This window comes from Drosophila miranda (assembly GCF_003369915.1).
Source record: "Drosophila miranda strain MSH22 chromosome Y unlocalized genomic scaffold, D.miranda_PacBio2.1 Contig_Y2_pilon, whole genome shotgun sequence".
Taxonomy (NCBI): Eukaryota; Metazoa; Arthropoda; class Insecta; order Diptera; family Drosophilidae; genus Drosophila; species Drosophila miranda.
Window position 1 is genome coordinate 23,869,818 of NW_022881614.1, and position 26,947 is coordinate 23,896,764.

The following is a 26,947-nucleotide window of genomic DNA, read 5'->3' on the forward strand; positions in this document are numbered from 1 at the left end:
AAGTTTAAATTGACGGAGGAGGCAAAACGAGCCATGGGGGAGCTAAAAGCTGCACTCACCTCGGCACCAGTCCTGGTACACGCGGATTTCAAGCGGCACTTCTACATACAGTGCGACGCCTCACATTATGGAGTAGGAGCCGTACTCTTCCAAAGGGATGACGAGCAGAACGAGAGGCCCATAGCGTTTTTCTCTGCCAAACTGAATTGCCACCAAAAAAACTACTCGGTGACAGAGAAAGAGTGTCTGGCAGCCCTCATGGCGATCCTTAAGTTCCGTCCGTACGTAGAGCTTATGCCGTTTACAGTCATAACTGACCACGCCAGTCTCAAATGGCTCATGACCATGAAGAACCTGGATGGTCGCTTAGCTCGTTGGTCCCTTCAACTGCAGGCCTTTGATTTCGGCATAGAACACCGGAAAGGAGCGGACAATGTAGTGGCAGATACATTGTCACGCAGTATTGAAGAGCTGGAAGTGGATCCGAGTAGTATCCTGGGTTTTGAAACGGTGGAGTTTGAATCTGGAGAATATCAGGAGTTAAGGAAGGAAATAACAGAGAACCAAGACCGCTTACCTGATCTCCAGATTGTTGACGGCATGATATTCAAGCGCATGCGCTTTGAACGATTGGATGATCAACTGGAGTGCGCCGTCTGGAAATTGTGGGTTCCGAGTTCGCTGACGGCCGCGTTGATAGACAAAGCACATTCGGAAGAGAAGACAGCGCACGGAGGAATCGCGAAAACCTTGCACTTATTGCGTAGGCAGTTTTACTGGCCGAACATGGCGATAGAGGTGCGGGATTATATCCGACGGTGCACCGTGTGCAAGGAGTCGAAAGCGCCGAACTATCGGATGCAGGTCGGGATGGGGCAAGAAGTGGTCACTGAGCGCCCGTTCCAAAAACTTTATATTGATTTTTTGGGCAAATATCCGCGGTCAAAGAACGGTCAGGCGTGGATATTTATTGTAGTTGACCAGTTCTCTAAGTTCACATTCCTAAGGACCATGACCAAGGCCACAGCAAAGGAAGTTGTAAGATTCCTCGTTCACGAGGTGTTTTACAAGTTTGGAGTGCCGGAGATGATTCACTCGGACAATGGAGCTCAGTTCGTCTCGAAAACTTTTAAGGAGATGACCGATGCATTCGGAGTCACTCATATGAGGACGCCAGTGTATTCTCCGCAGAGTAACGCAGCCGAACGCGTGAATCGCACAGTACTCAGCGCGATTCGGGCGTATCTGGAAGACGATCACCGGGACTGGGATGTGCATCTGCCGGAGATAGAACTGGCTATTAGGAACTCGGTTCACGAGGCAACAGGCGTAACACCATTCTTTGCAGTCTTCGGGCAGCAAATGTATTTGCATGGGTCATGCTACAAGCTGGCAAAGCGACTGCGGTCAATCGGCGAGCATGACATATCGCTGCTGGAGGGTCAGGACAAGCGACAACTCATCCAAGAGAGGATTCGCGCTAGTTTACATCAGGCATACGAGCGTAGTAGGGTAAGATACAACCAGCGAGCTCGGGTGTTTTACGCGAGGCCGGGACAAGAGGTATTCCGCCGAAATTTTGTCCTTAGTGACTTCGGAAAAGGCTTTAATGCCAAGTTCGCGCGCAAATTCATCCGATGCCGGGTAGTGAAGCCAGTAGGAGAGAACGCGTATGCTCTGGAGGACCTTAACGGCCGTCCCATAGGAGTGTACCACGCCAAAGACCTGAGAATGTAGTGAGGTGTGGGTGTGGCCTACGTTGGGCGCGGCAGAAGAATGCAGGGCACGCCGGCGTGTGCTCAATAGTGTTCCGGAATCCGGTGGGCATGCCCACGCGTATGTTGTCCCTCCTGGGACTCACGACATACTCGTGGTGGTGTTCCAGTCCCACCTGAACGATAGGTGGCCAGGGCTGAGGGCGACGCGCCATCTAGCGGAAGTCCAGGGAGGCTCGATGGAGTATGGGGACATCGGGGGGACCTGGAGCCGGTACTGGGGATATAAGGAAGAGAATAGGATTAGTTATATGTATTAGTAAGGGAAAAAGGGATAAATAGGAGTGAAAATATTAGAAAACGTGGATTGGATTATGGAAATCGTGGAGCGTGGACGGAGTAACGTCGAAATTTGAAATTTTGTGCTTAAAACAGAAAGTTTGAAGTGAGTACAGAAAAGGCGGGCGATAAAATAGGTTGTAATGCAAAAAATTTTACTAACAGCTGGCAAGGAATATAGCCACCAGAACCGGGCCAGAAGGTTTCCTGGAGAGGGACACTGGAGTTCGAGAAAGTCGACTGCAGAGAAGAAGACTGCCCAACGGAACCTGAGTGAGTTCGTTCCAGTTGCGCGTGTGTGAGCCAAGTAGCGCGGGACGTGTGAAGGGGGAGGGTGAAAGAGGACGATTTAGCTGCCAGGGCGATTCTAGCCACACCGCACGATCGTTGCATCGCCTTCCAGTGCGTGCCACACGTTTGGTCTCATTCACCAAGTAAAAACCCCGAAACCCTATTCACACACACACACACACGCGCACACGTATACACGGACCTATATAAATTTAGGGCTGACCGGCCACGGCCAGCGATCGCCCACGTCGTTTGAACTTAAAGAAAAAAAACATAATCCGCACTCCAAACACCGTTCCACATTAAATGTTATTTTGTTCCGTGTGTTGTCCTTTATTTAGTAATTAGTATTAGCTTAAACCGTTTAATCTTGGCCATTGAAAAAAAAATATGTAAAAACACCAACACCTTTCACGAACCTAATTCTGCGATCAGCTGTTCAGTGCCAGAAGATTAACCCTTAGTGGGTGACGCGGGGGTCCCATCAGTCCACCGTATTTGGTCGAGCGATTTGTGGAAAAATATTGTTTATTGTTTATGTCCCGGGGACCCTTAACAAGAGCTCTTGGTAGGTTAAGTCTCCGTAGGGGCCCGAGTTAAATTAACTCCCGTAAAACTGGATCCACTCATCTACACATATTCCATTACGTATGGGTGAGGGTATCCCTGTTGGTTGAACGAAATTTCAGCAGTTATTTCCTTGTTTGCCTTTGTGTCGAACGTTTTGGTGTTTCTTGGTGGTTAGTGATAATTTTGAGTATAGCTATTTATTAATGAGAAAGATGAAATTGTCAATTTACGATTATTAAAGCTTGGATATATATTGAAGCATGATGCATTAAATTTAAAATAGAGGGAGGACGCATGGCGTAAGCCATGGATTAGGCCAGCCGTTACCGTTCCAGCAGAGGGTGGCCAAAATGAACGTTGTGTTTGGTCACAGGTAGGGCGGGCGCGCGAAGTGATAACACCCAAGCTTCACCCACTTGATAGCCGACTGTTTATGATTTTCTTTGTTGTTCTTAGGTTGTTGTTAGTTTTGATTTCCCGAGAAGTAGTATGTCTCCTTTTTTGTCTACATTTGGCGGGCAAGGGGAACTACCCAGCCCTGGGGTCGACAGCTAGCCGGCATTGCCCTCTGGGAAACAAGCCAAGTGTAACAAATGGCGCCCAATTTATTTTCGAATTCGCATGCATCTGGACTGGCGCAGGTTCGGGTGGTATTACAAGAAATGTCACTCGGGCTGGTAAAGGCAGATGAGGGGAATGAAAAAAAAAAAAAAATTTAGTGGAGAATACGACAGCTCGCGAAGTGCAGTTTAGCTGTCCCGGCAGAAGTCGCTGCTGCAGGCTTAAGGTGAGCGTAAAGCTGGTCCTTAATGGCGCGGGGTGATTGATGCTAGGGATGGATAGACGGAGGCAGTTAACGGATATATAAAATATGTGATAGGGACTTACGAATTACAGTTGAACATTTTGTCGCTATTCGATGTCGCAAGTGAACGTAAGTCACTGCCGTTCAACAAAAAAATGGACAGGGAGTTTGCGACGGACACATTGCCTGGTGGACTGTGATATCGAATAAATCTGTGATGGAATGTGATATTGGAATAAGTTAGAGTAAGTCATGTAGGTAAATGTTCATTGTAGTTTCGCACCTGTTTGTTTAAAACAAAGCCGCTTTCGTGTTTTTGAACCTGTTGTCTGTCTGCCGAGAGGTGGTGAGGAGTAGGTGGCCCGGGAGTCGTAAAGACAACCCGCGATGCATCTGTTGTCATGGCAGATCGGTATGATGAATGACAGGAACAAATCACAAGCAAAGTGAGCTCATGCACCGTGAGGCTTCTCGTTTATCGGCCATCGCTTAGAGCGATGACTAGAGTAGATGACAGGCCACACAAAGGTGGTGTTCGTAATTGTAGGATATCCGTAGGGCGACTGTCAAGTGGAGCGCAGAAACTGGAGCGGTTGCTGGTCCCGGCTAGTCACGTGTCCCCCTCTTAATGAATCTTGTAAGAAGAAGAAGAACTGTTAGGAATTTTTGTTGTTAGGTTTTGTGTTGTGTTGAATGTGTTTGAAGTTTGAGTGTCTTAGGTGTCGATCGAATATACATGTATGTTATTATTTATTTATTCAAATATTTAATTGCATATATCTTGTTAACGGCGCTGGTTGGCGCAATATTTATATCGGTATTTATTTATTTATTTATCGGAGTATTAATTGGTCCGAAGCGTGGTGTTATTTATTCTTACTAGTTATTTCTTTGGGTATTTATTTCTTTATTTATTTCTTTATTTATATGCCTTAGTTTAGGAGTTTCCCTTTTTTTTTTGTAATATTGGTGTTGCTCGGTGCAAATGCCACAAGAAGGGGGTAGTCGACAGTATCATACGCGATCACGCGTAAACAAAACAGTGGACCAGATAGGAGAAGTGTCAGGGGCGATGTTTGATCAAGATCGGGAGGAACCTGGAGCTGTGGGTGGGTTGCCAAGAGCACCGGTCCAGGCCAGGTCAGAAGAATGGCCAATGTCCGATCCTACACCCACGCTTGCTTCCGAACTGGCATCAGCAGTCAACGTATCGTTGGCTCAGGCTCATGCGACACACAGGGCAGCGAACACTGACTCGATTAGTCGGGTTTTGCAGGAGGAGTTGCGTAAGGGGTTTATCGAGATGATGCACCAACTCAACGAGGTACTCCAGCCGGTTAGACAGCTGCAGCAGCAGAAGGAACCGCAGCGGGAGGAGGTTCACCACGAGCAGGAGTATCGAGGAGCAATCCCGAAAAGGAAGCCGTCTAGCACGACTGATGCGCCGATTCCGCCACCAAAACCATTTTTGGCTCGCTCGGGGCGAGGTGGTATTGGTCTTGAACACCGATTTTGTGTTCCGAATTGAATTCCTACAAGCCCAATGCCGCTGTCCGTGGGATGAAGTTCTAAAGGGATTTCATCACCTGGTTACAGGAAACGCGCGGGAATGGTACTGGCAGTACATCCGTGATCATGGCGGTGGTGTTTGGCACGAACTAAGGGGCGACTTAATTGCTCGTTTCCGAGGCACGGCGTCCGAGTTCGACCGCATGAGAGAACTGCGAGAAAGAATGCAGCGGTCAAACGAGAGTGTGGAAGACTTTTTCCATGTCATGAGAAAGCTCGCGTCGAGGTTGGAGATGCCACCACCTGAAAAGGAGATGGTAAAAATCGTCAAAAAGGCACTCACAGATGAGATAGCGAGTTTCGTCTACGGCTTACGGGTTTATTCCTTAGACCAACTGCGGGATGAGTGCGTGGAAATAGAGGCACATCTGAAGAGGAAGGCTCGATCTTCGTGGCGAGGAGCACCCAAAGCCACAAACTATGGTCGCGGGCCGAATGCGAACGTCAGCGAGGTCGCGCAGGATCGGTCGATTGGCGATGAAGAGGCAGAGGTCATTGAGGAAGCGCAAGTGACACAGCGTGTTCCACAGAAGTTGATTTGCTGGAACTGCGGGCAGACCGATCATGGCTTTAGGGACTGTATGGCATCGGAGAGGCGAATTTTCTGCTATCGGTGTGGAAGGCCCGATGCATATTGTCCAACCTGTCCGAATTGCGCGGGAAACGTGAAGAGGGGTGCGATCCAAGCAGGCGAATCACGCTCAAAGAAGGGGCCTGCGCAGAGAAAGTAGAAGAAAATAAAAATGAATTAGATAGACGTAAATTGCATGCTAGGTTAAGGAACTTATCATATGAAGAGCGCTTAAGAAATTATTTAGAAACCAGATATATTATATTTTCTGAGCTACGAGTGGATGGTATGCGAGCACTGTCGGTGCGGGTGAGAAAGGCGAGATCCCGTTTTAAGCAAAGGCGAGCTATGAGGAGGCAGGTGATTGCTTCAGTAAAGCGTTGGTGCAAGAAAGACCCGAGAGTTTTCGCAGAAATCTCTATAATGGGCGAGTCCGTGCGAGGCCTGTTGGATTCAGGCGCTACACACATCATGCTAGGGTGTAATGGTCAGGAATTCCTGGAGAAGCTGGGCGTGGAGGCTCGTCGATATTCTTCTATAGTAAAGGTAGCGAATGGGGAAGATCGCGCAATCGTTGGCCGAGTAGAATTACCGGTGAAATACAAGTGAGAGGTAAAAAGATTAACGTTTTTCGTATGCCCTTTCTTGGAACAGGAAATTTACTTGGGGGTAGACTTTTGGCGGGTATTCTCATTGGCTCCTGAGGTGATGGGAGAAGGTCCAGTAGGGGCATCTCACAGATTAGTGGAAGAAGTGCTGGCTGATCAAGTCGCTCACTATGTGGAGGGCCCGGAGAAGGAGATAGTGCAGGAAGGATGGGAGTTGTCAGAAGAGCAAAGGGCAGCCTTGGATCAGGTGAAGGCAGAGTTTCTGACTTTCGAAGCCGTAGGCCTGGGGAGGACGTCGAGAGAGACTCACAAAATTCAGTTGGTGGAGAAGGCCGAGCCTGTGAAGGATCGACATTACCCGCTGTCGCCAGCGATGCAGGAAGTGGTGTGTGGTGAGGTGGACAAAATGTTGGCTTTGGGAGTCATCGAGTACAGTGATAGTCCGTGGAGCAACCGTACCACCGTGGTGCGAAGGCCGGGCAAAAATCGTTTCTGCCTCGATGCCCGAAAGCTCAACAAAGTAACCATCAAGGACGCTTACCCACTTCCTAGCATCGAGGGGATTTTGTCGCGTCTCGATCAGACGATATATATCTCCAGCGTCGACTTAAAATTCGCTTTTTGGCAAATCGAGCTGGACGAGCAGAGTCGACCATATACGGCGTTCACGGTGCCGGGACGGCCTCTGTTCCAGTTCCGTATGATGCCATTTGGCCTCTGCAACGCCGCACAACGCCTATGTAGACTGGTCGATAAGGTGATTCCGGTTGAGATGCGGTCAAACGTCTATGCGTATCTCGACGACTTGCTGATTATAGCTGAGGACTTCCAAACGCACGTGAAGATTCTGCGACAGGTTGCCGAGCGTCTACGAGAAGCAAATTTAACGATAGGGCTGAGCAAATCTCATGTTTGCTATAAAAACATGAAATACCTGGGATTTATAGTGGGAGGAGGAGCGCTGAAGATGGATCCGGATCGTGTGTCGGCCATTTTGCGCATTCCCGAGCCGCGATCTGTTCGAGAATTGCGTAGTTTCATGGGAACTGCGGGCTGGTACCGGCGCTTTATGAAAAACTATGCTGAGATGGCCGGTCCGCTCACAGACGCCCTGAAAAAGTCGGGAAATGGAAAGTTTAAATTGACGGAGGAGGCAAAACGAGCCATGGGGGAGCTAAAAGCTGCACTCACCTCGGCACCAGTCCTGGTACACGCGGATTTCAAGCGGCACTTCTACATACAGTGCGACGCCTCACATTATGGAGTAGGAGCCGTACTCTTCCAAAGGGATGACGAGCAGAACGAGAGGCCCATAGCGTTTTTCTCTGCCAAACTGAATTGCCACCAAAAAAACTACTCGGTGACAGAGAAAGAGTGTCTGGCAGCCCTCATGGCGATCCTTAAGTTCCGTCCGTACGTAGAGCTTATGCCGTTTACAGTCATAACTGACCACGCCAGTCTCAAATGGCTCATGACCATGAAGAACCTGGATGGTCGCTTAGCTCGTTGGTCCCTTCAACTGCAGGCCTTTGATTTCGGCATAGAACACCGGAAAGGAGCGGACAATGTAGTGGCAGATACATTGTCACGCAGTATTGAAGAGCTGGAAGTGGATCCGAGTAGTATCCTGGGTTTTGAAACGGTGGAGTTTGAATCTGGAGAATATCAGGAGTTAAGGAAGGAAATAACAGAGAACCAAGACCGCTTACCTGATCTCCAGATTGTTGACGGCATGATATTCAAGCGCATGCGCTTTGAACGATTGGATGATCAACTGGAGGGCGCCGTCTGGAAATTGTGGGTTCCGAGTTCGCTAACGGCCGCGTTGATAGACAAAGCACATTCGGAAGAGAAGACAGCGCACGGAGGAATCGCGAAAACCTTGCACTTATTGCGTAGGCAGTTTTACTGGCCGAACATGGCGATAGAGGTGCGGGATTATATCCGACGGTGCACCGTGTGCAAGGAGTCGAAAGCGCCGAACTATCGGATGCAGGTCGGGATGGGGCAAGAAGTGGTCACTGAGCGCCCGTTCCAAAAACTTTATTGTAGTGTATTGACACTCAGACTTAAGCACGCGTTGTCTTCAAGATTCTCTTTTATTCTATATCCCTTGGATGGTGTGACCGTATATAGATATTAATATAATACCTAACACGCCTCTCCTTAGATGTTTAATATACATGTCATTTACAAATATATTTTCTTATAACAATTTGATTTGTGTACTTAATCTAATTAGCGTATATAAAATTTATGTGATTTCGTATTTTTCTTTCTTCTTAATCTGTTTAGTATTTGTTTCAGTGTTTAATTTGTACATAATTTGATTTCATAATTCCTTTCTTTATATTATTTTATTGTTAAATACGCTTTACTACCTTCCCTGCCTCACGTGGTCTCAACTCTCTCCTGGTGGGTGTTGGTTGAGAAACTATTTGTTCATTGTTGGTTTTGGAATTGTCATCTACTGAACAATTGCTTTCGACATCAGGTGTTTTCGCATTAGGCGATGTATGATTGTTAGTGCTTTGGTTTCTAATTTGATCCAGGTGACGTTTTATTTCTCTGTTATTGTTCGCCAAAATACAACAATACGAACGCGGGCCCAGTTGTTGTTTTACAGTTGCCTGAGTCCAGCTTGCTTTGTTAGGATTTTTGTAGTCCCTAACCATAACTTTTTGACCCTTTAAAAATTCTGTGCTTCGTCTACCTTTGTGATTTACAACACACTCAGTCTGTTTTTTATTTATTATGCTTTCGACCGTAGGTGGTTTTAACAACGAAAATCTTGTTTTTAGTGTACGACCAAAAAATAATTTAGCAGGAGATTCGCCCGTAGTACAATGAATCGTATTTCGGTAATCGATCAAAAATCTATTTAAAATTGTATTAAAATCTTGTCTTTCATTAGCCTTTATGTTTGCATATAGTGATTTCTTAACAGTCTTTACAAAATTTTCTGCTTGACCATTAGTCGCTGGATGTCCTGGAGCAGTAAAAATGTGATTAACACCATTGTTTTTCATAAACGTTTTAAAATCATCAGAAGTAAACTGTCGTCCATTGTCACTAACTAACACGTCTGGTAAACCATATCGACAAAATACTTCTCTAAGCTTGTTGATAGTAAACAATGAAGTTATTTCCTTCGTTTTGAATACTTCTGCCCATTTTGTATAAGAATCTATAATAACCAATAAATGAAAACCTCTAATTGGTCCTGCAAAGTCTATGTGTACTCGACTCCAAGCCTTTCCTGTGGATTTCCACGGTATTAACAGACTCTTTTCTGGACTTGATTGTAGTTCCTGACAAGGAATACAATCTCGAATTAATTTCTCAATTTCAGAATCCATGCAAGGCCACCCCACATAAGAACGTGCTAACATTTTGGTTTTTACTATTCCCACATGCGATGCATGAAATTCTGCTAAAATAGCTTGTCTCAGTTTGGTTGGAATTACTACTCTGTGTCCCCATAAGATACAATCATATTCCACTGAAAGTTCATTTGTTTTAGAGATGTAGGCAGAAAACTCGCTGTCTTTTAATCTTGTCTTCGAACCAGTGTTAATTGCCTCACAAACTTTTGATAATATTGGGTCACGTCGTGTTTCACGAGCTATTTCTTTGAAGCTAATTTTGAACACCTTTTCGGACTGTATAAAATGTATGTAATTATAGTCTTCGTTTGGTACAGCCGTTTCCCATTGAGGCATTCTTGAGAGTCCATCTGCTATATTTAAGGTCCCCTTTATGTGTTCAACTGTATATTGAAAACCTGACAAAGTCAGTGCCCATCTTTGCATTCGTGCAGAGGCCATCAATGGAAGTCCTTTCAGGTCTCCAAATATGCTTAGTAATGGTTTGTGATCTGTTCGAAGGATGAACTTGTTTCCTAAAAGATACTGTCTTAATTTACTCACACAGAACACTATAGCCAGGGCCTCTTTCTCGATTGTACTGTAATTATGCTCGCTTTTGGATAATGCTCTTGATACAAATGCTATTGGTTTGATATCTTCATTGCATTTATGTGATAAAACACCTGAAACTGCATGACTGCTAGCATCAGTCGTTAATACTAACGGTTGATCTGGGTTGTAGTGAACTAAAACTTGTTCAGAAGTTACTTCTTTCTTTACCTCTTCATATGCACTCTGACATTCGCGTGTCCAATTAAATTTTGTATTTTTCTTTAATAATGCATATAAAGGACTCATTATCTGAGCGAAATTATTGATAAACTTTGAATAATAATTTACCATGCCTATGAAAGCTCTAAGCTGTGATACGTTTTCCGGAGCCGGTGCAAACAATACACTCGCAACTCTATCATTGTTTTTGCTCAGTCCTATCCTGTCAATTGAAAATCCTAGGTAACAAATTTTGGATTTAAAGAACTCACATTTCTTGTCATTTAATTTAAGTCCAACTGATTTCAGTTTTCTAAGTACAGCTTTTAGGTTTGAAATATGTTCTTGAAGATCTCGTCCTGTAACTGTTATGTCATCTTGATAAACCACAACTCCTCGCATACCCTGAAACAACCCTTCCATTGTTTTTTGAAAAATAGCTGCTGCAGTTTTTATACCAAATGGTAAGCGTTTAACTTTCAATAGTCCAATATGTGTGCTCCAAGTACACAAATTTTGAGATTGCTCATCTAAATTTAGCTGATTGTAAGCATTTGACAGGTCAAGTTTTGAATACAGTGTACCCCCTTCAAGCGCTGCAAAAATGTCGTCTATTCGAGGTAGTGGATACTTTACGTCGACTAAAGACCGGTTTAATGTAACCTTATAGTCACCACAAATTCGTATGTCACCGTTTGGTTTTAAAATCGGTACCAAAGGTGTTGCCCATTCAGAACTAACAACTTGCTCTAAAATTCCATCATCTATGAATTTTCGTAACTGCACTTCAATCTTTTCTTTCCATGCTAATGGTACTGACCTAGGCTTGAAAAATATTGGTTTTGCATCTTCTTTTAATAGTAACGATATCGTATTCGTAGTATATGAACCTAAACGAGGCTCAAAAACTTCAGCAAACTCCGATTTAATCTGTTCTGTAATTACAAAATTTGGTTCATTTACGTACACATTGTTCACCTGCATTAACTCAAAATTAAAAGCTCTCAAAAATGTTCTACCTAGCAAAGGTGGACTCACTGCATTGGTTACAACAACAACAATTTGTTTTTTTAGACCTCGATATTCGATCGTTGCATCGTACTCACCAATAACTTTGATTGAATCTCCATTGTAATCTACATATGGAACTAGACATTTTCTAAGTGGTCTGCTGGTATTTAAGCTTTCGTAAAATGTTTTTGGAACCAATGTGCACGGTGCACCAGTGTCGCAAGCAATTTTCGTTATGTTTCCATCAATTTTTACAGGTAAATAATATACTCCACTAGTTGAGGTTGTATCAACGCTATAGATAGAAAAGTTATAATTATCATTATCAAAATTATTATCAGAATAGGTGTCATGTTTTGTTTGAGATACATATTTTACGGATTTTTTTGATTTATTTTTACAAATGCTCGCCAAGTGACCTATTTTTCCACAGCTGTGACATTTGCATGCCTTATACTTGCAATTGTTTGAGTTATGATTTCGCCAGCCACAGTGTGTGCATGGCTGCTGCTTCTTTTCTCTGCCAGCGTCGCAGTCGTTTTCGCCGTCGCCGTCACCGTCGCTTCTGCCGCCTCTGTAACTCACGTTTCGGTTGCCCTTGAAATGACTTCTGCCGTTGCTCTTTGCTTGATCTCTGTTCTCGCCTCTTTGCCTCTGCCATTGACTAGTCCCGTTCTTTTGATGCATGTAGTTGACGTTGTGTTCTGTCTTCCTTGTGCTGATCTTCGTCTCCATGATCATCGCCTTCTTGAGTGCATCAGCCAGAGTTAGATTTTCGTCTTCTTCACATATTCTTTCATATATAGGGTTGGGAAGGCTCATCACAAATTGGTTTAATACAAACGCTTCCAGATTTGAGCCAAATTTGCATTCCAATGCCAATTGTTTAACTCGAGCATACCACTCCGCTACAGTCTCATCTTCACTTTTTGTGGACATGTGAAATTTTTTTCTTTCTCTGAATATGAGTGTAGGTGGTGTGTAGTGTGTTTTTAAAATTTCACATAATCCTTTGTATGCTTTTGATACGGGTGATACCGGATTGCACAAACTATGTAGTACAGTGTAAGCCGCTGTACCGATCGACTTCAACAAAACTGCCTTTTTTGTGTTTTCCTCTTTCACATTCAATTCGCACAAATGTATGTCGAATTTTTCCTTCCAAATGCAGAACGTTTCTTGGTGTGGCGAAAACTCAGCAATTGTTGCCATTTGATAGAATGTTGGTGCTTCATTTTTCGTCATGTTGCTATTCATATATTATATGCACTTTTAACATGTGTATGTATATTAATACGTTTTATTTTATGCTCGTCGCCAATTATGTAGTGTATTGACACTCAGACTTAAGCACGCGTTGTCTTCAAGATTCTCTTTTATTCTATATCCCTTGGATGGTGTGACCGTATATAGATATTAATATAATACCTAACATTTATATTGATTTTTTGGGCAAATATCCGCGGTCAAAGAACGGTCAGGCGTGGATATTTATTGTAGTTGACCAGTTCTCTAAGTTCACATTCCTAAAGACCATGACCAAGGCCACAGCAAAGGAAGTTGTAAGATTCCTCGTTCACGAGGTGTTTTACAAGTTTGGAGTGCCGGAGATGATTCACTCGGACAATGGAGCTCAGTTCGTCTCGAAAACTTTTAAGGAGATGACCGATGCATTCGGAGTCACTCATATGAGGACGCCAGTGTATTCTCCGCAGAGTAACGCAGCCGAACGCGTGAATCGCACAGTACTCAGCGCGATTCGGGCGTATCTGGAAGACGATCACCGGGACTGGGATGTGCATCTGCCGGAGATAGAACTGGCTATTAGGAACTCGGTTCACGAGGCAACAGGCGTAACACCATTCTTTGCAGTCTTCGGGCAGCAAATGTATTTGCATGGGTCATGCTACAAGCTGGCAAAGCGACTGCGGTCAACCGGCGAGCATGACATATCGCTGCTGGAGGGTCAGGACAAGCGACAACTCATCCAAGAGAGGATTCGCGCTAGCTTACATCAGGCATACGAGCGTAGTAGGGTAAGATACAACCAGCGAGCTCGGGTGTTTTACGCGAGGCCGGGACAAGAGGTATTCCGCCGAAATTTTGTCCTTAGTGACTTCGGAAAAGGCTTTAATGCCAAGTTCGCGCGCAAATTCATCCGATGCCGGGGAGTGAAGCCAGTAGGAGAGAACGCGTATGCTCTGGAGGACCTTAACGGCCGTCCCATAGGAGTGTACCACGCCAAAGACCTGAGAATGTAGTGAGGTGTGGGTGTGGCCTACGTTGGGCGCGGCAGAAGAATGCAGGGCACGCCGGCGTGTGCTCAATAGTGTTCCGGAATCCGGTGGGCATGCCCACGCGTATGTTGTCCCTCCTGGGACTCACGACATACTCGTGGTGGTGTTCCAGTCCCACCTGAACGATAGGTGGCCAGGGCTGAGGGCGACGCGCCATCTAGCGGAAGTCCAGGGAGGCTCGATGGAGTATGGGGACATCGGGGGGACCTGGAGCCGGTACTGGGGATATAAGGAAGAGAATAGGATTAGTTATATGTATTAGTAAGGGAAAAAGGGATAAATAGGAGTGAAAATATTAGAAAACGTGGATTGGATTATGGAAATCGTGGAGCGTGGACGGAGTAACGTCGAAATTTGAAATTTTGTGCTTAAAACAGAAAGTTTGAAGTGAGTACAGAAAAGGCGGGCGATAAAATAGGTTGTAATGCAGAAAACTTTACTAACAGCCGGCAAGGAATATAGCCACCAGAACCGGGCCAGAAGGTTTACTGTAGAGGGACACTGGAGTTCGAGAAAGTCGACTGCAGAGAAGAAGACTGCCCAACGGAACCTGAGTGAGTTCGTTCCAGTTGCGCGTGTGTGAGCCAAGTAGCGCGGGACGTGTGAAGGGGGAGGGTGAAAGAGGACGATTTAGCTGCCAGGGCGATTCTAGCCACACCGCACGATCGTTGCATCGCCTTCCAGTGCGTGCCACACGTTTGGTCTCATTCACCAAGTAAAAACCCCGAAACCCTATTCACACACACACACACACACGCGCACACGTATACACGGACCTATATAAATTTAGGGCTGACCGGCCACGGCCAGCGATCGCCCACGTCGTTTGAACTTAAAGAAAAAACACATAATCCGCACTCCAAACACCGTTCCACATTAAATGTTATTTTGTTCCGTGTGTTGTCCTTTATTTAGTAATTAGTATTAGCTTAAACCGTTTAATCTTGGCCATTGAAAAAAAAATATGTAAAAACACCAACACCTTTCACGAACCTAAATCTGCGATCAGCTGTTCAGTGCCAGAAGATTAACCCTTAGTGGGTGACGCGGGGGTCCCATCAGTCCACCGTATTTGGTCGAGCGATTTGTGGAAAAATATTGTTTATTGTTTATGTCCCGGGGACCCTTAACAAGAGCTCTTGGTAGGTTAAGTCTCCGTAGGGGCCCGAGTTAAATTAACTCCCGTAAAACTGGATCCACTCATCTACACATATTCCATTACGTATGGGTGAGGGTATCCCTGTTGGTTGAACGAAATTTCAGCGGCGATTTCCTTGTTTGCCTTTGTGTCGAACGTTTTGGTGTTTCTTAGTGGTTAGTGATAATTTTGAGTATAGCTATTTATTAATGAGAAAGATGAAATTGTCAATTTACGATTATTAAAGCTTGGATATATATTGAAGCATGATGCATTAAATTTAAAATAGAGGGAGGACGCGTGGCGTAAGCCATGGATTAGGCCAGCCGTTACACTTCCAGCAGAGGGTGGCCAAAATGAACGTTGTGTTTGGTCACAGGTAGGGCGGGCGCGCGAAGGGAAAACACCCAAGCTTCACCCACTTGATAGCCGTCTGTTTATGATTTTCTTTGTTGTTTTTAGGTTGTTGTTAGTTTTGATTTCCCGAGAAGTAGTATGTCTCCTTTTTTATCTACATTTGGCGGGCAAGGGGAACTACCCAGCCCTGGGGTCGACAGCTAGCCGGCATTGCCCTCTGGGAAACAAGCCAAGTGTAACACGATGCGGTGGATACTCCTCTCCCAGGCATATCTCCCTATTGGAATCTTTTAGGAACGAAGAGTGCTTTAAGGTAAGGCCAAGTCCGGAGTCCGCTGTCCACTCCCCTCAGCAACCTGAGCACTGCACACTTGCCCTCTTTACCGGATGTGTGTTTGTTCAGACTTAATGGGCCTATGTGTCGGCCATTGTGTATGCCCTGTCATTAGCTGAACGACGTTTCTCTCACTGCCTGTGTGTAAGTGTGTGTGTGTATCTGTGTGTGTATGGCCTGGGCTGCCTCAATTATTGATTGATTAATTATTGCTGACGCTTATGCGTCACTTCGACTCTGACTTCGACTTCGACTGCGACTCCCGAGACTCCGTCTCCGACTCTGACTCCGGCTTGGACTTGGACGACCCGTTGGAAACCGGTTCGTTGACGCCTCTGTTATGTGGCTGCGTGTGGCACTCTCTCTTTTTGTGCACCCTGCCCCAGCACCAGCACCAGCCCCTGTCCCTGTGCCTGTCACTGCCATAATCCAATTGTCGATCATCGATTTATAAACAGATGACAAGACAGTCCCCAGTCTGACAAGTAAGAATGTGGCATCCATAGGCATATACCATATACTTTTGTGTATGTGTATGTGTATTGCCGCTTTCTGCCAGTGTATAAAGACCAAAAAGTCACGCATGCGCCAACGCCAACCCATCCACGATCAATATTTAGCAGCCGCAGCGTAACATGTGCCACATGCCCAATGTATTGGCACCTCTGGCGCAGTGCACATCTCATCTCTCCTTCTCCCCGAGACTGGCACCACCTCAGCACCACCTCTGGCCTGTTGGTACATTTGCAATTAACACTTGTGCGTACGTGCTTGGTTTGATTTCGGTTTCGCTTTGCTGCTGATGGAAGCCTAATCAGCATCCCCAGCAGGAGCCGCAGCCGCAGCAGCAGCTTAAACTTGGAGCCGAAGATGGAGCTAAAGCTGAGCCAAAAGCAAAAACAGAAAAACAGAAGCACAAAAGCTAATCAGCGTGCAACGACTTTTTCGTTATTTCCTACTCCTCTGTTTGTAATTATTGTTTTATAATAAACTTATTAGTGCAAAAGTCTCCTCCTAGAGAGGCATGTACGGGCTTTAGACCAAATTCAATTAAGAAATCGAGTGCAGATGTGTCCAGATGTGCACTTGCTATGTGTTCACATTCTATTTCTCATTGGGGTCTCAAACGGCTGCTGCAGATGGGGCTGCTGCTGCCACATCTCTTTGATATCTTTCTTTCACTTGCAACGGCAAAGGCGAAGCGCTGCTGGCTGCCGGCTACCGGCTAAGCGGGAATGGTTTCTTCAATCAATTTGAAGCACAGATTGCCCCTTAAGTCGGTTATAGACCAGTAATCACATATATACCAGAACGAAGGCTTTCTTATAGGGGAGGGGGATACATTTCCCTGGGCCATTGTTCTTTCAATTTGTTTTGCAACAACGAATATTATGGCGTATATTGTCCCTATCCCTATATTGTTCCCTCTCCATTTCGAAATGGTTTTTCTTTTGGCTCTTTCGATCGTTGGGCAATCCAGTTCAAAGAACTTTGTAAACCGAAAAAAACCTAATGATGACAGAACTTGGAGCTTGGCAGCCCCAATACTATTATGTTTCAATATTCATACACACATATTGCCTCCGAAAATGAGCTCATCCGCCCATCAACCCGTATATTGAAACAAAACGACGGGGAACGTTGTGAGTTGCTGCGGACACCGCAACTCTACGGTTATACCCGATACTAAGTCAGTATGGCTCTCCTCCGGCAGACGCCGCTAATATTAAACGACACGACAAAGAGTGCGTGCGAGAGAGACAGAAAATCAGTCTGAGCGTGACGTCACGCGCTGCGTAGCCACTGCAAATTGATTTGTTTCCTTTGGCTATAAAAATGATCTGATCTGATCCAGATTCAGCAATCAGATAGATATGGTCGTTATCTATGATTCTGCGTTTTTAGTTTTCTCGAATCTGCAATATTGTGCATGAAACAGATTTTCGTCCGTTGTGTAGGCGGAAGGGGGTGGGGCGAAATTTTGAGATATTCGTTTTATAGTGAGATCTAACAGGAGTGCGGATACTAAATTTGGTTACTCTAGCGTTAATAGTCTTTGAGATTTGTGAATATCCCCAGATGTTCGTCCTTTGCGGGGCGGAAGGGGGTGTGGCGAAATTTTGAAACAAACTCGTCTCGGTACGATATATTAGGAGTCTGGATACCAAATTTGGTTGCTCTAGCTTTTATAGTCTCTGAGATCTAGGCGCTAATGTTTTACTCTAAGCAAAGCCGCCTATGCTACGTGTGTGTTAGAGAGAGACAGGGCGAGAAAAAATGAAATTGTTTTCTTGATGCTGGCTATAATAATAATACGATCCAATTCAGATTCTGCAGTCTAAAAGATATGGTCATTCTCTACGATTCTGCGTTTTTGGTTTTCTCATATCTTTAAAAATGTGGATGCCACAGATTTTCGTCCTTTGTGGGGGCGGAAGTGGGCGGGGCGAAGTTTTGAAATATTTTTGTAGCAGTGACATATCACAGAAGTCTGGATCCAAAACATCGTTGCTCTAGCTCTTATAGTCTTTGAGCATTAGGCGATGAAGGGGACGGACAGACGGACGGACGGACGGACGGACGGACGGACAGACGGACAGACGGACAGACAGACAGGGCTCAATCGACTCGGCTATTGATGCTGATCAAGAATATATATACTTTATGGGGTCGGAAACGATTCCTTCTGGACGTTACACACATCCACTTTTACCACAAATATAATATACCCCAATACTCATTTTGAGTATCGGGTATAAAAACGCAACCATTCATATTTAAGGTTTATTTGTGACTAATAAATGCTCTGCTCGCAGGCAGATAGAGACCGAACGAAAGGGAGAACAAAAAGGGAGATAAGAGAACGTCGCTTCGTTACGTCTCTCACTCATACATACGCACCATGTGCAAGGAGTCGAAAGCGCCGAACTATCGGATGCAGGTCGGGATGGGGCAAGAAGTGGTCACTGAGCGCCCGTTCCAAAAACTTTATATTGATTTTTTGGGCAAATATCCGCGGTCAAAGAACGGTCAGGCGTGGATATTTATTGTAGTTGACCAGTTCTCTAAGTTCCCATTCCTAAAGACCATGACCAAGGCCACAGCAAAGGAAGTTGTAAGATTCCTCGTTCACGAGGTGTTTTACAAGTTTGGAGTGCCGGAGATGATTGATTAGGACAATGGGGCTCAGTTCGTCTCGAAAACTTTTAAGGAGATGACCGATGCATTCGGAGTCACTCATATGAGGACGCCAGTGTATTCTCCGCAGAGTAACGCAGCCGAACGCGTGAATCGCACAGTACTCAGCGCGATTCGGGCGTATCTGGAAGACGATCACCGGGACTGGGATGTGCATCTGCCGGAGATAGAACTGGCTATTAGGAACTCGGTTCACGAGGCGACAGGCGTAACACCATTCTTTGCAGTCTTCGGGCAGCAAATGTATTTGCATGGGTCATGCTACAAGCTGGCAAAGCGACTGCGGTCAATCGGCGAGCATGACATATCGCTGCTGGAGGGTCAGGACAAGCGACAACTCATCCAAGAGAGGATTCGCGCTAGTTTACATCAGGCATACGAGCGTAGTAGGGTAAGATACAACCAGCGAGCTCGGGTGTTTTACGCGAGGCCGGGACAAGAGGTATTCCGCCGAAATTTTGTCCTTAGTGACTTCGGAAAAGGCTTTAATGCCAAGTTCGCGCGCAAATTCATCCGATGCCGGGTAGTGAAGCCAGTAGGAGAGAACGCGTATGCTCTGGAGGACCTTAACGGCCGTCCCATAGGAGTGTACCACGCCAAAGACCTGAGAATGTAGTGAGGTGTGGGTGTGGCCTACGTTGGGCGCGGCAGAAGAATGCAGGGCACGCCGGCGTGTGCTCAATAGTGTTCCGGAATCCGGTGGGCATGCCCACGCGTATGTTGTCCCTCCTGGGACTCACGACATACTCGTGGTGGTGTTCCAGTCCCACCTGAACGATAGGTGGCCAGGGCTGAGGGCGACGCGCCATCTAGCGGAAGTCCAGGGAGGCTCGATGGAGTATGGGGACATCGGGGGGACCTGGAGCCGGTACTGGGGATATAAGGAAGAGAATAGGATTAGTTATATGTATTAGTAAGGGAAAAAGGGATAAATAGGAGTGAAAATATTAGAAAACGTGGATTGGATTATGGAAATCGTGGAGCGTGGACGGAGTAACGTCGAAATTTGAAATTTTGTGCTTAAAACAGAAAGTTTGAAGTGAGTACAGAAAAGGCGGGCGATAAAATAGGTTGTAATGCAAAAAATTTTACTAACAGCTGGCAAGGAATATAGCCACCAGAACCGGGCCAGAAGGTTTCCTGGAGAGGGACATTGGAGTTCGAGAAAGTCGACTGCAGAGAAGAAGACTGCCCAACGGAACCTGAGTGAGTTCGTTCCAGTTGCGCGTGTGTGAGCCAAGTAGCGCGGGACGTGTGAAGGGGGAGGGTGAAAGAGGACGATTTAGCTGCCAGGGCGATTCTAGCCACACCGCACGATCGTTGCATCGCCTTCCAGTGCGTGCCACACGTTTGGTCTCATTCACCAAGTAAAAACCCCGAAACCCAATTCCCAAACACACACACACGCGCACACGTATACACGGACCTATATAAATTTAGGGCTGACCGGCCACGGCCAGCGATCGCCCACGTCGTTTGAACTTAAAGAAAAAAAACATAATCCGCACTCCAAACACAGTTCCACATTAAATGTTATTTTGTTCCGTGTGTTGTCCTTTATTTAGTAATTAGTATTAGCTTAAACCGTTTAATCTTGGCCATTGAAAAAAAAATATGTAAAAACACCAACACCTTTCACGAACCTAAATCTGCGATCAGCTGTTCAGTGCCAGAAGATTAACCCTTAGTGGGTGACGCGGGGGTCCCATCAGTCCACCGTATTTGGTCGAGCGATTTGTGGAAAAATATTGTTTATTGTTTATGTCCCGGGGACCCTTAACAAGAGCTCTTGGTAGGTTAAGTCTCCGTAGGGGCCCGAGTTAAATTAACTCCCGTAAAACTGGATCCACTCATCTACACATATTCCATTACGTATGGGTGAGGGTATCCCTGTTGGTTGAACGAAATTTCAGCAGTTATTTCCTTGTTTGCCTTTGTGTCGAACGTTTTGGTGTTTCTTAGTGGTTAGTGATAATTTTGAGTATAGCTATTTATTAATGAGAAAGATGAAATTGTCATTTTACGATTATTAAAGCTTGGATATATATTGAAGCAAGATGCATTAAATTTAAAATAGAGGGAGGACGCGTGGCGTAAGCCATGGATTAGGCCAGCCGTTACACTTCCAGCAGAGGGTGGCCAAAATGAACGTTGTGTTTGGTCACAGGTAGGGCGGGCGCGCGAAGTGATAACACCCAAGCTTCACCCACTTGATAGCCGTCTGTTTATGATTTTCTTTGTTGTTTTTAGGTTGTTGTTAGTTTTGATTTCCCGAGAAGTAGTATGTCTCCTTTTTTGTCTACATTTGGCGGGCAAGGGGAACTACCCAGCCCTGGGGTCGACAGCTAGCCGGCATTGCCCTCTGGGAAACAAGCCAAGTGTAACACGATGTAACGAGTAACGAAGAGAATCTTCGCACGATGAAGCTGGTGGTCGGCTAACTGAGAAGGAGTACGCGCTCGCTTCCACGGCTGATCTCTGGTCGGAAATGGGGATGGGTTCTTTGGGGTAACCCTCCAGTTAGGTTGCTTCGCTCCTGCTGGTATTATTTTATTAAAATTCGCGTACTCTTTTTGGGAATGGGAGGGGGACAGACAAGGAAAGGATCGTTAGGGGTACGGAAAGTATAGTGGGGCAAAGATAGTGCAGAGAAGGAGTAGGGATCTACCACCGCGGCGGACATCTCTGTTTTGCTGGCACGGAGTCGTGCCACGCCCACCCTACCATGATCCTGAAAGAGCCAATAATAATATCAGGATCCCTGGAGTGTCCGGTATTGGTCATCCTATTTCGCTCACGAGCGGCATGGTTCCCCCAACTGCGGTAACGTCTAGCACATATTCATCTTAACAATCATTTTATTAGAAACTATATTCAGATACTATATTCATGTTACAAGAAAAAAGAAACACTAACCGAGAACTCCAAGACAAGGCTAAATGGACAAAAGGAGGAACGAAAAGCGTCACAAGAGATATAGCTATTATTACTAGGGAGTATTTAGATAAATAAATACGATAAGTGTAAATAGTTATAAGTGCATATACGATATTTTATAGTGCGATATAAACTAATGATTTTTCCTTAGATAGAAAGATAATACTATAGCGCAATATAGGTACACATGTCCCAGCACATCGGCTTCAGGGAGTAGTTGGACATACTATTCGTTCTACCAAGCGTATTGTAAAGGCAGAAGGCCAATCAGCTGTGACTACTTTAAAAGGGTGAGGTCAACGACCGACAAACAGCTCTAGCAAAAAAGAACAAAGCTTTTGCCACGCTCGCGGAATTTTGGGAGGCAATAAAATTTAATGTTGTTGGTATATTATAAAGCTCACTCAGTTTTTGTTTGTGTTCCCGCGGCGAAAGATCTTTCGTAGCTGGGCGTGTGGCTGTGTGTGGGTGCATTAACCTTTTACCTGCAAACCAAAAACAAAATCGTACAGCGCGTGCTGCATGGCATAAGCTCGCGGAGGGGACCCGGACGAGCGGACGCTTTTAAGCTCAAACTTTTAAGCTTTTATCAAATGCATTTTCAAACTTTCCATGTGTTGGTGGGTTTTTTTTCTGGTTTTTTTTTTTGTTACAATTAACACTAAGTATATCCAACTACACAAAAACAGACATATCAACGGACTGCGAGGTTCAAGGGAATGCGAGTCACGGTGGGATCTTACTGGCCTCAGTGGCTTTCAGTGGGCGGTGTATACATATGTATGTGAGCACATCTCTTACAGTTTTCCTTCAGCCTACATAATGACACTAACGTGCACATAAGACAAACGCTGGCCTCCACTGCACTTTAAATAACCGTTTGGAACAGTAAGGCCGAATCACGAGAAGAACAAGAGAGGCGATACCACTAGGGGTCGCCGGGAGGTTATGTACACACGTGGTGCACTATTTTTTCCCGCCCGGTAGGAACATTTAAGCGGCTTCGGTCCTACGCTGACTGCAAGCACCGGTTTCCGTTTCTTGGCCCGGTTTTGAATGCGAAACGGTTACGCCAATTCGCCGCACTAAGCCCGTTCAGACGGCTGTCCTCGTCTCGCGCAGCCAAAGTTCACTGCCCGCTACTTGGTGGATCAGCTGGTTCGTAGTGCGGGGGCTTAAAGCTCGGGCTGCAGCTTTTGGATAATTCCCAAACTAAGTGCCGATTCTAATGTGGAATTTGAAAATACTGATCAGGCTACTTTTTCTAACAGTTACTCCATGCACATATTTACCCGGTTGGAACTGGCACTGCGAAAATAGGGGGATGGGGTTGAGGTGCTAATTCCTTCTTTCTCCAGGTGTTTTTTTTTTTTTTGTGTTGGGGCTGCTCACCTCCAAGCGGAAACTACAGAAAAAGTCGGAAAATCTAACTTCGAGGCTCCTAGCACTGTCGAAGGCCGGTACTCACGTTTTCGATTAGAGCCCAATCTGCTTTCTTGGGTTCTTTTTTCCCGATCGAGTGCACTTTGGTTTCACACCACGGTTATTTACGGCGGTTTAATTTTATTTTTATTATTTTTTTTTTTTCTCACCGCGCAACTGAATGCTTGTACGGCCACGAGGAGAAAGAAAGATTTGGGCGGATCTACTGACCAACAAAAATTTTGTTCTCCGGATCTGCCTTTGCACGATCCTTCGCCATTCACCTTGAATGGTTATGGACATGGTGGGGAGATTTTTGTTCGTTTTTAAGCATATTCTTAATGTCAACCCTAGATGGCGCTAGCCCTCACACGACCAGGAACATTTAACATGTAACACCACAACAAGAAATTAAGCCAACCTAACTATACACTAACTATGGGGACTAAACTTAATAATTAATAAGTATCTCGGTGAGGTGTGATATATACTTGTATAAACAATATAATATATATAAATATATTTATATATATATTATGTACATAAATATATAAATTGTACAAATACCATCGGGCATACTTTCAGGCGAAGAACACAAATATGCTTTCCTATCCGCCCGACAAGCGACCACTACAAATCCCCCCGGCCAAGATCACACTTTGGTGTTAATCACATCAAAGGGTGATAGACGCTTGGAGGAAAACCGTTAACCTGTATTAGGATGGTCACTGCTTTATGTCTTTAGCGTGGTATTTTCCGATAAGTCTACCTTGGGGATCTTCCAACTCGTAATAACTGTGACCAAGCCTACGTTTTATTCTAGCTTTTACAAAAGTAGGAGCTAGTTTTGCGCTGAAACCTTTAACGAAATTGCTCTGCTGAAAGTTGCGTCTGTAGACCTCCTGGCCAACTTTGAACGCCACTTCACGACTTCGAAGGTTGTACTGCTGTTCGTTTCGTTGGTGTTGTTTTTGTATTGTTCGTTGGGCTGTTTTTCGAATCACATCAAACGAATCTTCCCGACCAAAACTCACGGTACGATCTTCTAAAACCTGCAAATTTCGTAAGAGCTGATAGGTGTCTCCATTGGTGATCATGTGCTGTCCAAATGCAACCCGATAGGGGCTGTCGTTTAGGGCTGAATGCAGACTAGATCGTAAGGCACAACTAATAGAACTAAGCTGCTCATCCCAATTAGTTTGATCTGGCTTGATGTAAGCTTTAATGGCGGCAATAACGGATCTGTTAACGCGTTCCGATGCGTTGGCTTGAGGTGCGTACACAGCCGTATAAAAATGCTGCACATTGTACTTTTTCAACAGCGAATTGAAGTGATGGGACTTAAATTGTACTCCATTGTCGGACACAACCACTTCGGGTACCCCGAAGCAATGGAATAGGTCCTCTTCCATGAATCGAGTTATCGCCTCCGCTGTAAATTTCTTTACGGGTTTTAAAAACGGATATTTTGAAAGATGGTCCAAAACAACGAAGATACCGATATTTCCGGATTTGCTTCGTGGATACGGACCCAGGAAATCCACAAACAACTTCTGAAACACTCGTTGAGTTTCCTTCACTGGAGCTAATGGGGGTCGTAACGAACGATTCGGGTACTTGGTGCACTTGCAGACCGAACAGCTGTTTATGAACGCTCTCACATCGGTTACTAAACTTGGCCAATAATAATAACGTCGAACTCTCTCCAACGTTTTATTAATGCCGCTATGAGCTGCTAGCGAATGTTCGTGACTCTGTTTTAGTACATCGGACACCAGCTCCGTTGGAACCCACAGCTTCCAACACAGGTCGTCAGCGATCTGATCAGCAGCCGCGTGTTCTGCTCGCCGATATATGAGATTATCGATCACCTTAATGTCTGGCATCTGTGTCTGGTTGCCTTTAATTTTTCGAATTAGTTCCAAATATTCTGCCGACTTGAAGCAATCAGACTGCAAGTCTACCAATCCATCGCAGCTGAATGCCGATAGATCTTCGGTGTGCACCCGCGACAGAGCATCTGGGACAACATTTTGGCTACCTTTGCGGTGGAAAATTTTGAAGTTGAACCCCTGCAATTTGAGAGCCCATCTTGCCAATCTAGAACTTAGGTCCGATTGTGACATTAGCCACTTCAATGATGCATGGTCGGTATGGATGGAGAACTCGTGTCCTTCCACATAAGCTCGAAACTTCTTCACACACATTATGGCTGCCAAACACTCTTTCTCCGTGACTGAATAGTTTCGCTGACACTGATTCAGCTTGCGAGACATGAATGCGATTGGGATGTCATTACCATCGCTATCCGTTTGCATTAACACGCCGCCAACTCCGGTGTGGCTGGCATCGCAATGAATGGCAAATGGAATGGTAAAGTCGGGGCTATGTAGGACTGGTGCCTCGCACATTTGGTCTTTTAAACTTTCAAACGCCCTTTGCGCTTCGTTGGTCCATACAAACGATCGACGTTGCTTTAGTGTATCTGATATTGGGGCAGCAATTCCGGCATAGTTTTTAATAAATTTATGGTACCATCCAGTGGTTCCCAAAAATCGTCGCACTTGCTTCACCGATCGTGGCACTGGAAACTCCCGAATAGCAGCAACTTTTTCGGGATCCGTTTGTATCATCCCATACCCTATCACGTGGCCCAGGTATTTCACTTCCTTCAGGCAAAATTTGCTCTTCTCTACGTTTATCGTCAGTCCAGCTTGAGACAGTCGGTAGGCCAGCGCTTTCAACACGGACATGTGCTTCTCGAAGGACTCCGAAATCACCAATAAGTCGTCGAGATAAATGAAAATCTCATTTCGCAAAGATGGTGGGATAACTTTATCCATCAGTTTGGACATGGTCTGTGGGGCATTGCATAAACCAAACGGCATCACCGTGAATTGATATAGCGGCCTCCCCGGCACAGCAAAAGCCGTCTTCTCCCGAGCCCTTGGAGTAAGCGGAATCTGCCAGTAAGCATCTTTAAGATCGATGCTTGAAATGAACTGCGCTTTTGGAAGTCTACTTAAAATGCCATCAATGAGGGGCATAGGGTAAGCATTTTTGACTGTTACTCCGTTAACTTTCCGGCTATCAAGGCAAAGGCGAACCTTACCTGGCTTACGCACAATTACTACCGGGAAGACCACGGGCTATCTGATTCTTCAATCACCCAAGGCCTAACATTCGGTCCAACTCTTCGTATATACATTTTTCGACTGCAGGCGACACTGCGTAGTGGCGTTGTTTTATGGGCCGAGTCTCGGAAATTTCTATGTCATGTGTAAGCCAGTTTGTCTTTCCTAATCCTTTTTCGGCAAACGAAGGGAACATCTGTACTATCGCTACTAGTTCCTTCTGCTGTAATTCCGACAAAGGTATTTGCATCGGGTTGTCAAAGTTTATAGCCGCCAAACTGTTGTTATTCGCTTTGCTCATTAAGAAGAACGGCAGTAGATTAAAGCTTCTCCAAAAGTCTATTCCTAGATATAACTCCTGCGATAACGATGGTACAAGATAAAGGCATATTCGTTTGGAATTTCCACGAAAGCAAATGAGTGTGGAGATCCTACCTAGAATAACTTGCTTTTTCCCATCTGCGGTTCGCACGGCTGACTTCATCGGCTTGACCTCAGGTTTGTTCGAGATA

The 26,947-nt window shown here is 45.4% G+C and overlaps 2 long non-coding RNA genes across 2 annotated transcripts; both read right to left on the reverse strand.

Moving 5' to 3' along the window:
• Window positions 1-14,032: 14,032 nt before the first annotated feature.
• LOC117194044 lies at window positions 14,033-14,950 on the reverse strand. The gene is made up of 2 exons (XR_004474728.1): window positions 14,909-14,950; window positions 14,033-14,134 (listed from the first exon to the last, which is right to left on the reverse strand). It is a non-coding gene; the product is annotated as an uncharacterized LOC117194044 (long non-coding RNA).
• A 4,761-nt stretch (window positions 14,951-19,711) lies between these two features.
• LOC117194047 lies at window positions 19,712-20,627 on the reverse strand. Its single transcript, XR_004474729.1, has 2 exons — window positions 20,586-20,627; window positions 19,712-19,813 (listed from the first exon to the last, which is right to left on the reverse strand). It is a non-coding gene; the product is annotated as an uncharacterized LOC117194047 (long non-coding RNA).
• Window positions 20,628-26,947: the final 6,320 nt, after the last annotated feature.